A 13,508-nucleotide genomic window follows, 5' to 3' on the forward strand; every position below is an offset into this window, starting at 1 on the left:
CCTGAAATCAAAACTATATTAGCTATTTGCTTTAGTTGGTCTGTACTTACTTTGCTATAAATATAGTAATCGTAAGTCATACAGGATGTTCAAAATTCTATGCCAACTTTCTAAAATATGTGTATTTCTAAAAAAAACGTGTCCTAGAAAACTTGAAAAAATATTTCTATAACAGATATAACAGATAATAAATCGAAAAATAATTGTAAATGTTATAAAACTATATAAAAATTATATAGTTTTATAACGGTTGTATGTTTCCAAATTCCTACCGACATTTTGATCCGCAGTAAGTACTTTACACTTTGACATTAGATAATACCACAGTTTAAAGAATATAAAATATATCAGTTGACTCACTCTAAGGAATTCTATTGTTATTTTGACTTCAAAGGCGGCCCGTGACCCTTCGAGGTGACAAAAAATTTGTACGTTTACGGGGTGCAGCGCGAGTGCTATTTTATCAGTCAGAACGCTGGCCGTATACGAGGGATCAACTAAAAATACTAAGGAATTTTAATACAGCAAGTAGAAAAATAAAAATACAGTACTAGTTTTATTGATTAATAGTTTTAGGCGTCTTTAATAATTGATCAATATTTATTTACTTTCTTCTTATTATTATTTAATAACATATCTCATTGTTTACTACAATATGAAAACACAAGAGATAAAAAAGTTTCTAAATAAACTAAACTATCAAAATTATTTTTTTTGCATGTGTTTGATAAGATTTTTCTTTAAATTTCATTAACAAGAATGATAGGGGTAGTTTATTTCAACCCCTTCCACTCATTTTAAAAAAGTGAAAAAATTACCAGAAAGTGTGTTTTCATAACAGTAATGCTTCTGTAAAATTTCATTAGTCTATCTCTTTTCGTTTTCAAGATAAAAAATAAAAACATTATTTTTCCGCCATCTTTGTACCGCGATATCTCCCTAATGGTTGACTTTTGACCCAACGTTTATAAAGCAAACTACCCTTTATTTTGAACAAGGAATCACCCCCTCAAGTTTTTCGCATTTGTTTTGAAACACCCTGTATATGTAGGGGTATTTTTCGCTCGTGCGAAAAAGTCTTTTTGTTTCTGATTTTTAAAAAAAAAAATTAAATTGTCTTGATCAAAATTTTCATAAAGATCAATATTGGGTCGGACAACTAAATTTTTACTACAAAATGGCTCAGTTTTAAAGGGTTCTACTGCTTCGTTTTCGTTATCGATAACGGTAATTTGATCTAGAATAGGCTACGATTTTGAGTCACCATTTTGAGAAACTTATTTTTAGCTTTTCAGGTATATACTTTCTTACAAATTGTAGAAAGAAATTCCCTCTTTTCTGGTACAGCAGCAGCCTCGTCATGTATACGTGTTTTTAACTGAATGAACTATTAAAACAGCTGCATTTTTTAGGTTATTATATAGTTCTTATCACAAAACTTTTCCTCTTACTTTTCTACATTTGGCATCTTGTATGATAATACCATGACTCAAACGAAAAAAACGTAGGCAATACCTATAGTAGCAGTATATAGCAGCATATAAATGTGTTCTGATGTAATTCTATGTTACAGTCAATAATAAGAATATTTGGATTTTCGAGACATATTAATATTTTATTATCTAATCTAGTTTAAACCTTATTTAGCTCTTCTCTGCTGTCTCAGTAATTTTTACTGAATTCATTTTAGCAACATTTTAAACAACAATTTAGACTTGGCTTTTAGTTCTCAGGCTTGACTTTTAGTCTGTCCCCAATTCAAACCAAGCATAGAGATAGTCATCTTTATGTTTTCTCTGTCAACCGCAGAGTTCGCGTCGCGTCAAATTCGTCTACCTTTTTACAAAAGGCAGCTCGAAAAATATTGCACCGAGGTCCCCAGTTGTCAATCTACGCTACCCTATTCTTAGTATACACTTAGATCGAGACTATTTAAATTTACCTAATGCTATTCAGTTTTTTTTCTGTTGCCAGTCAGTCATATTTATTAGTTATTAATAAAAGAATTTGGACGTAGTAAAACTATACAGGGTGAGTCTTAAATTAGTGCAAATATTTTCAGAGGGATATATTTCGACCCCAGAAACACGTCTATGAGGTTTTTTTGCAAAAAAAGATGTTTAAAATAGTGCATTTTCTTTTAAATTTTCTTAAACTTCTTAGAAATTCCTATTCACAGCAAATTTTCCGATATTTCCGATATTACGGCACTAAAAGAGATGCAAATACCGAAAAATTGAGGTGGCTCAAATTTATTTAAAAATAAATCAATTTTTTTTTAATTTCCAAACTTTAATAACTCGATTGGACTTATTTGAAACTCGGTAAAGAGAATATATTATGTTTCTTTTATTGAGATCTACCAGCCCTGAAAATATTTGCACTTATAGACTCACCTTGTATAATCAAATTTTTTAAACCGAATAAACAACAGATGTTTATTAAAATTATAAGTGTCCCAGAGAAAGACATCTTACAATAGTTATTTTACAAATTGGTGTTTATGTTTAAAAGCAACTGACGATCATACTGATGCAAATTGATTAGTTAGTTATAGAGTCACTAAGAATCTTACGTCACTTTAGTTAGAAGATTAACCATTTAATTTTTGCTAATCCAATCTTTTTTTGAGCTCTGATCGGGACCGGCCCACCGGCCCATCTTTCCACCGGCCCACCGGGAATTTTCCCGTTTTCCCATATGGCCCATCCACCCCTGGTGTACGATCTAATAATATGCATAATCTTAATCGTAGTTAGTATAAACAAATTAACTTCTAAATACTAGTTTCTAGTTTCTAATGCTCTACATATTCGAAAGGGTTACCATCTTCCCTAATGTCCAAATGTATTTTTCATAATTTTTTGCTCTTTGAACATATCTCCTTATACTTCCGAATGCATTTTGTACTCTTTATTGTAAATGTTGAAATGTATTGATTTCAACTTGATCACTTTTACAAATGACGTCAAGTAATGCCTCCACCCCCCCCCCTTTGGCGACAGGTCCAGGAACCTCGCTGGACATTATACTGCTCTACCATTTCCAATCTATCTTCCGAAAAATCCGAAAATTTTTTGATTGTTAATATATTATTTATTTTATATTATTTTTTATTATTTGATTGCATTTGATTTTCCGTATTCAACGTTTTACCCTCACCTCTTTGTTAAGTTTGAAAGCTTATCAATAAATAATGTAACGATGAATAGATTACCCCCCGGATTACCTAAATATTTAAAAAAAAACAGAGCCGGACTTGAAATTAGTTTAAATAAATTGTGTTTAAATATCCGAAACAAAAAAAAACATTAAGTGTGGCATATCATTGTACTCAGGAGACCGAGTTCTTTCAAAATCTGAAACAAAAAATGCAGGTCCGTATTTAAAAAAATTAAGTTGGCCTATGTATCTCACAAATTATCAGCTAATTTGAAAATATAAAAATACTATCATATAGCCCAAATAAAGTGGCTATGAGAATGTGCAATTAGTTTTTTGATTTTCCAAAAAGTAACGACAGGAAAAAAATAAAATTGATTTTCAAAAAAATCCGTTTTTTCCCAAAAAAACTCATCAATCCGTGAAATTTTTAAAACTTTTTTGATGGAATCTTGGTGAACATCCTAAAACGCAACTCTGACCCAATTTAACCATGAACGTATTTATTACGGTTACCGAGATACCAATGCTTGTACCCCGAATTTGTAACCCCCTGTAGATTGGATAAGCGTGAGTGTATCGAAATAAAAAGAAATCTAAAAGACGATAAACTCGTCTACATACACACAAACACATACACAGTCCTGTATTAAAACCAGGCACCCATTCGCAACCGATTCCAGACGTGGAACCCATAAATTTTTCTCCCCCTGTTTACACATGGTCTGTTTGATTTTGTAGGAAATTTATTTGAACAACAGTTCCAGTATTAAAAGATAAATCTATCGATCTTGACTGTTTATGGCAGAACATATGTAAGTCAATATCACTCTGATTGCTGCGCTTGTTTATTTTAAATCTTTAGGTGGCAATTGGTAAATAATCAGGATGTGTGTGTAATGTATGATAAAAGCGCTTCCATGTAGATTACGGGCGTTCAACAAAGACAGAGGTGTGTATAATACGGATACGGTTAGTTCGTGATATAGAAAACAGCCATCTTTAAAAGATAAACGATATTTTTTGTAGACAGAATAAATTTTTTAATTTTGAAAAAATAGTATATTGTTTTATTTGAAGTAAAAATGGATGAAAGATGCTTTCTGTGGCGAGGCTGTACGTTTGACTTGGAATGACCCACCCAAGGACTGTGGACTGTATACCTATACAGTCCGCAGTCCTTGGTTTGGTTTGGTTAATATTCTAAAGGACTGTGTTCGATCACGTCAAATCGCCGCTGTCGTAGTCCGTAGTCGCCGCACAGTGTAACGAAATCGGGAAATGAATTCATCAAGTTTTTTATATAGATGGATAAAGGACATCCCAGAGCTCCACCATGTGAGATATTTCTTGAGTTGACCTCTCAATCGGGGAGTTATGGCGGGTTAAAGTTTTGGTTTCCTTAATTTACCAAATCTGTAAAAAAATTTCATACAATGACATTTATTATTTTCAGAAGTTTCCTTGTATTGTTCAATTCCAACAATTTTTTCCGTAATGAGAAGTCATTTACCAACAACAAACCTGAAAAAAATGTCCCAATTTTTTTCAAGTTTAGTTTCTACATGTTTATTATGACTTTCAAAAAAACGCTTACATTCGCGCAAGGTGATATATACAAAATATCATAGAGTGAACCTTCAAGTATACTGTTACATATAAATTTCATCCACCTAGATCCGAACCTGGAAGGAAGAAATTAATTTCTTCGGCAATAATTACGTTTTCCATTGATTCGACCGTAGTTTGGTGACATGAAAGAGACAGCAGAACTATTTGTTTCCTTTTACGGTTGGTATTATATGCCTTCAAGCATTCATACGCTTTTGATTCATGATTCATGGTGCAGATATCTGTGAACGTTTTCAATTTATACCCATCGGCAAAATGTCCGAAGAAGCATCTGAATCAAGAAACAAAGAATTTCGATCGTTCCGCCAAAATTTTTCCAGGAAGAGTGGTTGTAAGGAAACTATTGAAGATATATTGCACAACTTATTGATATATTCAGATCCTCTACTTTCACATCTGCGACCAAAGCACTCTAAAAATAAAAAAGTAGACTTGTTTCCGGAAGCGAAAGAGCTCTTGTATATGGATGGAGAAGAAATTGAGAATGATTTTTAAGCATGTTTTATGTAAGTGTCTTACATATTATGTTATTTTGGAATAATATACACCCCACATAAATTATCGCATCACTTATTAATTTGGAAAACTGCAAAGTATTCTTAAATTCTCTTGGTTAACAATAATCTCAAAAGTTTGCATTAACAAGTTGCTATTTGTTAAGGAATGGAAAGTATATCATAACTCAGGCAGACCTTAGATTTAAGTTTTTCACATAAAAATGTTTAAAGCGTTTCAAGAATAAATACTACGAAAAATATAAGTGTTGCGAAATTTTTTGTGAGGTGTGTATTATGGTTTCCTTTGTTGAAGTTGAATACGTTTTTTTCGCATATTATCATATTATTTAATACTGTTAAAAGATATTTGCCACTTGTGTCGTTCTCTTTGAGTTTTGCAGTCTTATCTAATTTATCCCTGATTATTTGAATATTTAGGAATGTTGATTGAGTTTTGACATATTAGCGGGAGATAAATGATTGTTCGACAGTAATTTCATAACGTTTTTGGTCCATAAGAGCTATAAACTCTTCGTAAATAAAAAAATATACCTGTAAAGTCCTTTTATAAAACTTGGTATTTTTTTTGACCTTCCATTACGTTTTTTTTACTCTTTTCGCCCTGTAGCAAAAATTCCTAGTCGTATTATTTAGTTTCTGTCAAAAAATGTCAGCAAGAATAGTGATAACTGAAGAAAAATGCCAATGTCCCACTATTTTAGTTTTCGTTACACTGTGCGCGTGGATGCTTACGTCAGGCAGGGACCAGCGCTCCACAGTGCGGCAGATGGTTATTCTAGCGGGACAAAATCTCAAGAGCGATGTTTGGGACTTAATATATAGCAACCATATGGTTAAATTTATTTATTTATTAACAACTTATATGGGCAGCTATTAATCTTTTAAACTCAGTGCCTTTCTATGGAGTTAAGGTTTCAACAATTACAGCAGCATCCTTACTTCCACTAGCCCTAAAGCTCATAGTACTTCCAAAACCCAATTCTTCTTTTGAATGCTCTTCAATTAACCCTTTAACGAGTCTTTGTTTCGTTTTTACACTATCCGATTGAAATGAAACCTGTTAAGCTTGAACTCCTTGTGACTGTGACTACCTCTGTGTTGGTAACTATTGGTAACTCAAAAGATCTACATCATTCAATATATCTTCTTCTTTCTTCTTTGTTTCTATTATGGTTGCCCATATAGGTAGGCTATCGCCTGTTCAATCCTAACAAGTCTTCCCCGGAGGACGACGTCCAGCATTCTCTCCACCGTTTTGGCGGCCTTCCTTGCGACCTTTTTCCAATTGGGTTGTTTTGTTGCGCTTTTTTTGCTAGTCTGTTGTCGTCCATTCTTCTTACGTGTTTGTTCCAGTGCCTTCTCCTTTGTCTAACCCATCTTCCTATATCCTGGATTTTTCAATTCAATATATCAATATTTAAAAAAGTGAAAGTTTGATATCTGCGGAAAAAAGGCACGAAAGATTTTAACAAATAATATACCTAATAGTAGAAAAGTAAATATCTTTGGCAATCTTCAACATAATTTGGCTATGGAATAAAATGTATAAGCACTTTTAAATATTTTGTTTTCGTATGACCTCTGCCTTGCTGAGCAGAAAACGATCAAATTTGGTTGATAAAAATGTATCGAAATTCAAAAAAAAATACGACCAAAAAATAATTCATGCATTTTTATATCAATTGGAATGTCTACCATTTATCCTTATCAGTACACATTTTTGGCTTATTTCTAACCAAACGGTTTTGTCCCGCTAGATTTATCTTCCGCCGCACAGTGCGCTCCTCCGTTAAACGCAAAAATAACTGTCACCGTCTAAAATCTTTAGCGCGAACTTCAACTCGGTCCCTAAATAACGTAAAAAAATTGCCAGTACAGGAAGATAGGAATCGGGAATGCCCGTCAAAATTTTGGGTCGCAAAATTGTTTTGGATCGCGACCGTTGTACGCTATCTGGCGCTGCTATAGCGGTTGCTAAGAACAACCGCAAACAAAAACAAAAATAATTTTCACTTGTCCATATCTCTTGTCGAAGTCAGAATCTTCAAAAATTATAAAATCTTTCAAAATCTAAACCGCTCTCATTGAAAAAATTCCGAAAAGTGTTTAAAACGTCCATTTTCAAAGTAATTATTGCTATCGTGTGAGTTTAATTTAAGTTTTATTTACTCAAACCCGGGATAATTGTGAAAAAGTGGCATTAAAAACTTAAAAAGCTGTGTTGTGAACTGCAAAAACCATCGTGGATCGTGGTATAACGTCGGTTTCCAATGTTTCATAGGTATTTCATACATGCCCTTATATAAAATAAAGTTTCTTGTATGCAACACACTGTATTTCATTTTTATAAAATTAAAAGAAAATAATAATAAATTTGAATAAATAATATTTGGCGATATAATTCCGAAAAAAGCCGAGCCGCTCCGAAATTTTCAAAAACTTTGGGTCGCGACCGTTGTAAGAATAGCGCCAAATAGTGTTTCCATTGTCCTTATGGGCACTTTCCAATCTAAACTTCGTTTGACTGAGAATTTGACATCTGCTGACATACGTACAGGTGAGGTACAAAAAGTCATTTTTACTCCGAATAAAACATGCCATTTTTTTCAAACGCCACAAATATTTTTTTTTCAAACGTCACAAAAGTATTAATTTTAGCGACGTGATTGACAATATAAAAAAGTCATTTTAAAGCCTAGGCATAAAAGTAAAGCACTTTTACGCCTAAGCCAAAGGCCTACGCATAAGTACAAAAATATATTGTTATTAAACTGACATAAAGTGTCAAATTCAACGAGCGTAGCCATAGTTTCTCTGTATATAATTACATAAAAGGTATTCTATTACTTTTAAATCTTTTTATATTATTTGGAACGTTTGAAATTGTTTAAAAAATTATTTGTTGCGTTTGTTCTATTCGGAGAGAATAGCATGTTCTATTCGGAGTAAAAATGACTTTTTGTACTTCGGCTATATGTCGGACTCCTTGTCGGACTCGTAAAGGCTCCTCTGTCAAACGTACAGCCTCTCCACAAAACTTGACATTTACTTGACGTCAACACATTACTTGACGTCATTTGTAAAAGTGGAATCAGTACATCTCAACATTTACAATAAAGAGTACAAAATGCATTCGGAAGTATAAGAGTTAGAGCTATAAATAGAATTAAAGGAAAAATAAACTTTTGCAATAGGGAGGGTGGTAACCCTTTCGAACATGTAGAGCATTAGAAACTAGTTTGTAGAAGTTGATTTATTTACAATAACAATAACTACGATTAATATTATTCATATTATTAGATTGCACACTGAGAGCACACATTTCAAATTCATATTGAAAAAAGTCAAAAATAATATTTTTAAATTGCCTGAAGGTTATTTATTTGAATTTTCCTTATTCAATGTTAATTAGCGCTAATAAATATTGTTGCGATGAATATAATCAGATTAAATAATTTAATTTTGTTGTTAAGGTACCCAAAACAAAAAAAAAATATAAAGTGTGGCATATCATTGTACTGAGGACACCGAGTTCTTTCAAAACCTAATTTGAAAATCTAAAAATACTATCAGATAGCCCTAATAAACTGGATATGAGAATGTGCAATTGTTTTTTTGATTTTCTAAAAAGTAACGACAGAAAAACTTTTTGATTATGAAAATTTGATTTTCAAAAAATCCTTTTTTTCCAAAAAAAAACTCAGCAATCCTTGAAATTTTTAAAACTTTTTTGATGGTCTCTTGGTGAACATTCCAAAGCGCAACTTTGCCCCAATTTAACTATATTCGTATCTATTACGGTTACCGAGATACCAATGCTCGTACCTCGAATTTGTAGCACCCTGTATTGTTCTTTCCTACAATTTTCTTTATAAAACAAAATGATCACAATAAAACCCTTAATAAAACAGTCCTTAAGACAAGCACTAATCGACAGTTGTTATAGAATAATTCAATCCTTTTAGAACTCCATTTTGCCGAGTCTATTAAAATATTTGATAAATCTTGCAGGAAACGTGATACGCAGCTTTTCCCGAACTATAGTCACCCTTGTATTGAAATGTGTATAATTTTGAGTTAATATGAATTATTTTTATGAACGGATATTTGTTGTTTTGTTGTTTTACATTTTCAATTTAGGAATTTAGGAGTTTACGGGTACAACAAAGGATTCTATTAAATAGAACTATAACAGTTCTTTATTAATAGCCAGGCTCATTGTTGTTTTTCGCTCCTACCAAAACATTTCTATAAACCAGATTCATTTCAAAGGCAATTTATATGTTTTTCCATTGTTCTCCCTTTCTCACTTTTCTAAATATTTGCGCAATTTATAAAGGAACACGTCTAACATTAAATTTGCCAACAACCAGTAACAGCTAAAAATAAATATTTGAATAGAGAATATATTGTAAAATACAACAGGATTTCCTGCGTTGAAATTATCCAACTTCGTAATAAGAAGAATTATCATTACGAGATGTTGTAAATTGTTTATATTTGCGTACTTGTTAGAGTTAAATTATTTAAGTTTATGTAGTAAAATTTATTATGTAAAAGCCATACAACGTAAAAAGATGCGTAAGATAATAACGCGGAAAAAGGTTGATATAATCATTATATCTGCTGGTTATCATTTATATCTAATGTATTGTTTTATCATCAAAGTGTATTCATTATTTAATATTTTCTTTGCTTCCCAATTTTCTCTTCAAGAATTTTAGATAACATCCTGTATATTTTCTTCCTATAATTACATGGAGATGTACTTAAAATTCTCATTTTTCAATTCAACGATATATCACAAGTTAGTAATATTTGTCAAAATCGTAGGTATACCGGGTGCGTCTCAAAAGTGGCTCACCCCTATAACTTTTTTATTTTTTCAGATAAAACAGCAGGATTTGGTATGTTAGTATATGACATAAATTGGGATTGATTGACGTATTCAATTGTTTTCGGTCACTTCCGGTTTCACCGGAAATGACTACAACTTCTGATTTTTAAATAGCACCCTCAGTATTTTTTTACTTTATTCGATAGAAAATGACACTCTGAATCAAATGACATATCATATGTCAATTTTGGACATAGTCACTCAAAAAAAATTGTATTTTAAATTTCAATCTAGAGGGCCATGGCTATATTAAAAACACTAATTTTTAATCAAGGAGCCTTGGAAAAATAAATTTGATCGTCTAATGGTTTTAGTGTCTTGTCCTGGCCGGTTAAAAGATGCCCAAATCGTATTTTTAATCATATCTCAATTTTTTCAAATGGAACGAGGGTGGCTCATTAGCATACTTGGAAAAAGCATTTTTTTACGAATAATTTGATACTACACACTTGGTATTTCGAGTCAAATTGTCGTTATGAACCGCATATTACAATTTCAAATAAATCATATGCGAAAATGTCAAAAGTTGACATACGATATGTCATTCGATTCAGAGTGTTATATTCTATCGAATAAAGTAAAAAAATACCGAGGGTGTTATTTAAAAATCAAAAGTTGTAGTCATTTCCGGTAAAACCGGAAGTGTCCGAAAACAATTGAATACGCCAATCAATCCAAATTTATGTCATATACTAACATGCCAAATCTCGTTGTTCTATCTGAAAAAATACAAAAGTTATAGGGGTGAGCCACTTTTGAGACGCACCCGGTATAGAGCGTCTTATTTTTCATACTAACTTAAATATGGCGGAATTTTTAACATAGTACCGTTGATTGCAAGAATTGGGTTGCTTTAGTTTGGTTTTGAGAAGGGAATTGTAGTAAAAGCACTACTTCTCAACCCAAATAGCATTTTTAGACACAAAATCGAAACAAAATCCCTGCTGAGAAACATTGCAAAACAGTTTCGTCACATTTTTGATACATATGTTTCGTAACATAAGTCGCTTTTTGTTTCGAAACATTTTACCAAAATATGGTTTCGCTACATAAGCTATAACAATAAAGATCTTAGTGTCACACATTTTTTGATACTTTTAAGAAACAGATGTGGCTCACATTTACAGATTTCGTACCCGTTTTGTGCTTGAAAAGTTTTCATAATTAATTTGATATTCTGTCAAATATGAGAATATATAACCTTAGGTGAGTACAAATACTTATATTTTTCTTATGCGATTTTATAATTATTTATTTTCCGCATTACAGAGATGATTTGTTTTAGGAATAAATGTAATAACAGCCACTACCCATTTCCAACAGGAAATCGAAGAAAAATGTTACCAGAAAACATTTTTTTTTCTTTTTTCCACAATGGAATACATGCTTTTAAGTTTTAATTGTATTATAGTAAATAAAAAATGTTTAATTATTTTCACCAGAAGTTTTGATTGGCGTTGTTGACAGGTCACTAGTTCGAAATTTCTACACAGATAGTGCTTAATCGAAACATTCTGGTAAAAGGTTCTCATTTATTGTCAATTCATTTTCGAAACACGAGTTTCTCTTTTTTTAAACACACATATGATATAATATAGATGATTTGTGCCCGACCTTAGACAAGGAAAGAGAGGGACGGGTAACACGCATATTCTCCCGTGATCGGTTAGTGAGACCAAAATTCGATGGGCGGCCATACTTTGGTGACAAGATTTCGAGGTGACACCGAGCGAATTTTTATGGTTTTTGTGACAACTGTTTTGTTTTAAATTTATAAACTGTGTTGTTTAGTATGGTGAGATGTTCAGCGTATGGCTGCAAAGGCCGAAGCGAGAAAAAAGTGGCTGGAATTACATTTCACAGGTAAAAATCGATACACAACTTTTGTTATGTGGTCATAAAAAGGTCCGACTTTCACTGTAACATCTATATGGAAATACTCGAAGGTGTTTAATGAGAATAAAGATATTTAAACTCAACACCACACCGGTTATTAATATCTTTGAAAATATGTCAAGAAATGCAAAAACTCTTCTTAATTTGACATTTAGAGGCAAGCCTTCTCTATTTCCTTAAATTTAACACAAATCAAACGATTTATATTCTAAATCCTACATTTCAAGGCGACGCGTTCGTGGATATTATTTTGCAATAACAATAATTATAAATAATGCAAATTATATTTATGCGCGCTGTTCTGAACGGTCGCACTTGGTGGCAAAAACTGGCGCCAATAATGATTATTATTACAAGCGCTGGCTTATAAAAATGATACAAATAATGCAAACAACTCGAAATAGCTTTATTAGTATGCTTAATGTGTCAGATAATTATCTGCAAGTTAAAAATGATTGTTTATACAGGGTGTGACAAGAATTTCGCGTCAAATATGAAATTTTTATTATTGAGTTAATACTCGAAATTAGTGGAATAAAATAGTGTTTTCAATTATACTTTTTACTTAAGAGTTTACGATGATTCACAGTCAGGGGCGGATACAAGAATTTCTTTTAAGGGGGGGCCCAAATAAAAAAAATATGTAGAATATGCTTTTTAGGGCGCTATTTTTAACCCATAAGGCTAATATTTAAAGCAATTTACAGATTTTAGGGGGGCCCGGGCCCCATGGGCCCCCCTCTGTATCCGCCACTGTTCACAATGTCTAAAAATACAATTAAAATTAATAGAATATCCTAGCAACAGTTTGCGGTATGCGGTAGTCAGTTGTATCCATAGAGAAAGCTTAATAATTAGCTTATAAAACAATAAAATGTTTATTTCTCATCACAATTTCTCTTGACGGATGATAATTAATCAAAGGCCAAAATAACATTATTTGCAAATTTTGAAGTATAATTAGTAGCAAAAGTTAAAAGTTTGTTTGTTTTTCTGCTAATTGAAAATTACTACCACTAAATTATTCTACCGATTTCGAGGTTCTGAATGAAGCTTAATTTCTATTGCAATACTTTTTTTAAATTTCCTGAAAGTGATAAAAAGATCAAAAATTTAATTTTTTATACATACTCAACTTCGGACTTCTTCTCGATTCAACTCATAAGTCGTGCAACAAATATGTCCTTTTTGCACTAATTACATAAATAACTATTTTTGGAAAAAAAATCGAAGAACTGATATTTTTTCAAGTACTGTACATTTCTAGACAAATTCTGGATAATTTTTTGGCCTTTTTTTAATATTTTGTCACAAAATCAACTTTTTTTTAAATTGTCGCTAAAACAGCTGTCGCATGACCGAGCACATGACATATGTCATAATGTTTTTATTTTGTGTTATTG

This window comes from Sitophilus oryzae, unplaced genomic scaffold (genome assembly GCF_002938485.1).
Source record: "Sitophilus oryzae breed Bouriz unplaced genomic scaffold, Soryzae_2.0 scaffold_857_pilon_pilon, whole genome shotgun sequence".
NCBI lineage: Eukaryota > Metazoa > Arthropoda > Insecta > Coleoptera > Curculionidae > Sitophilus > Sitophilus oryzae.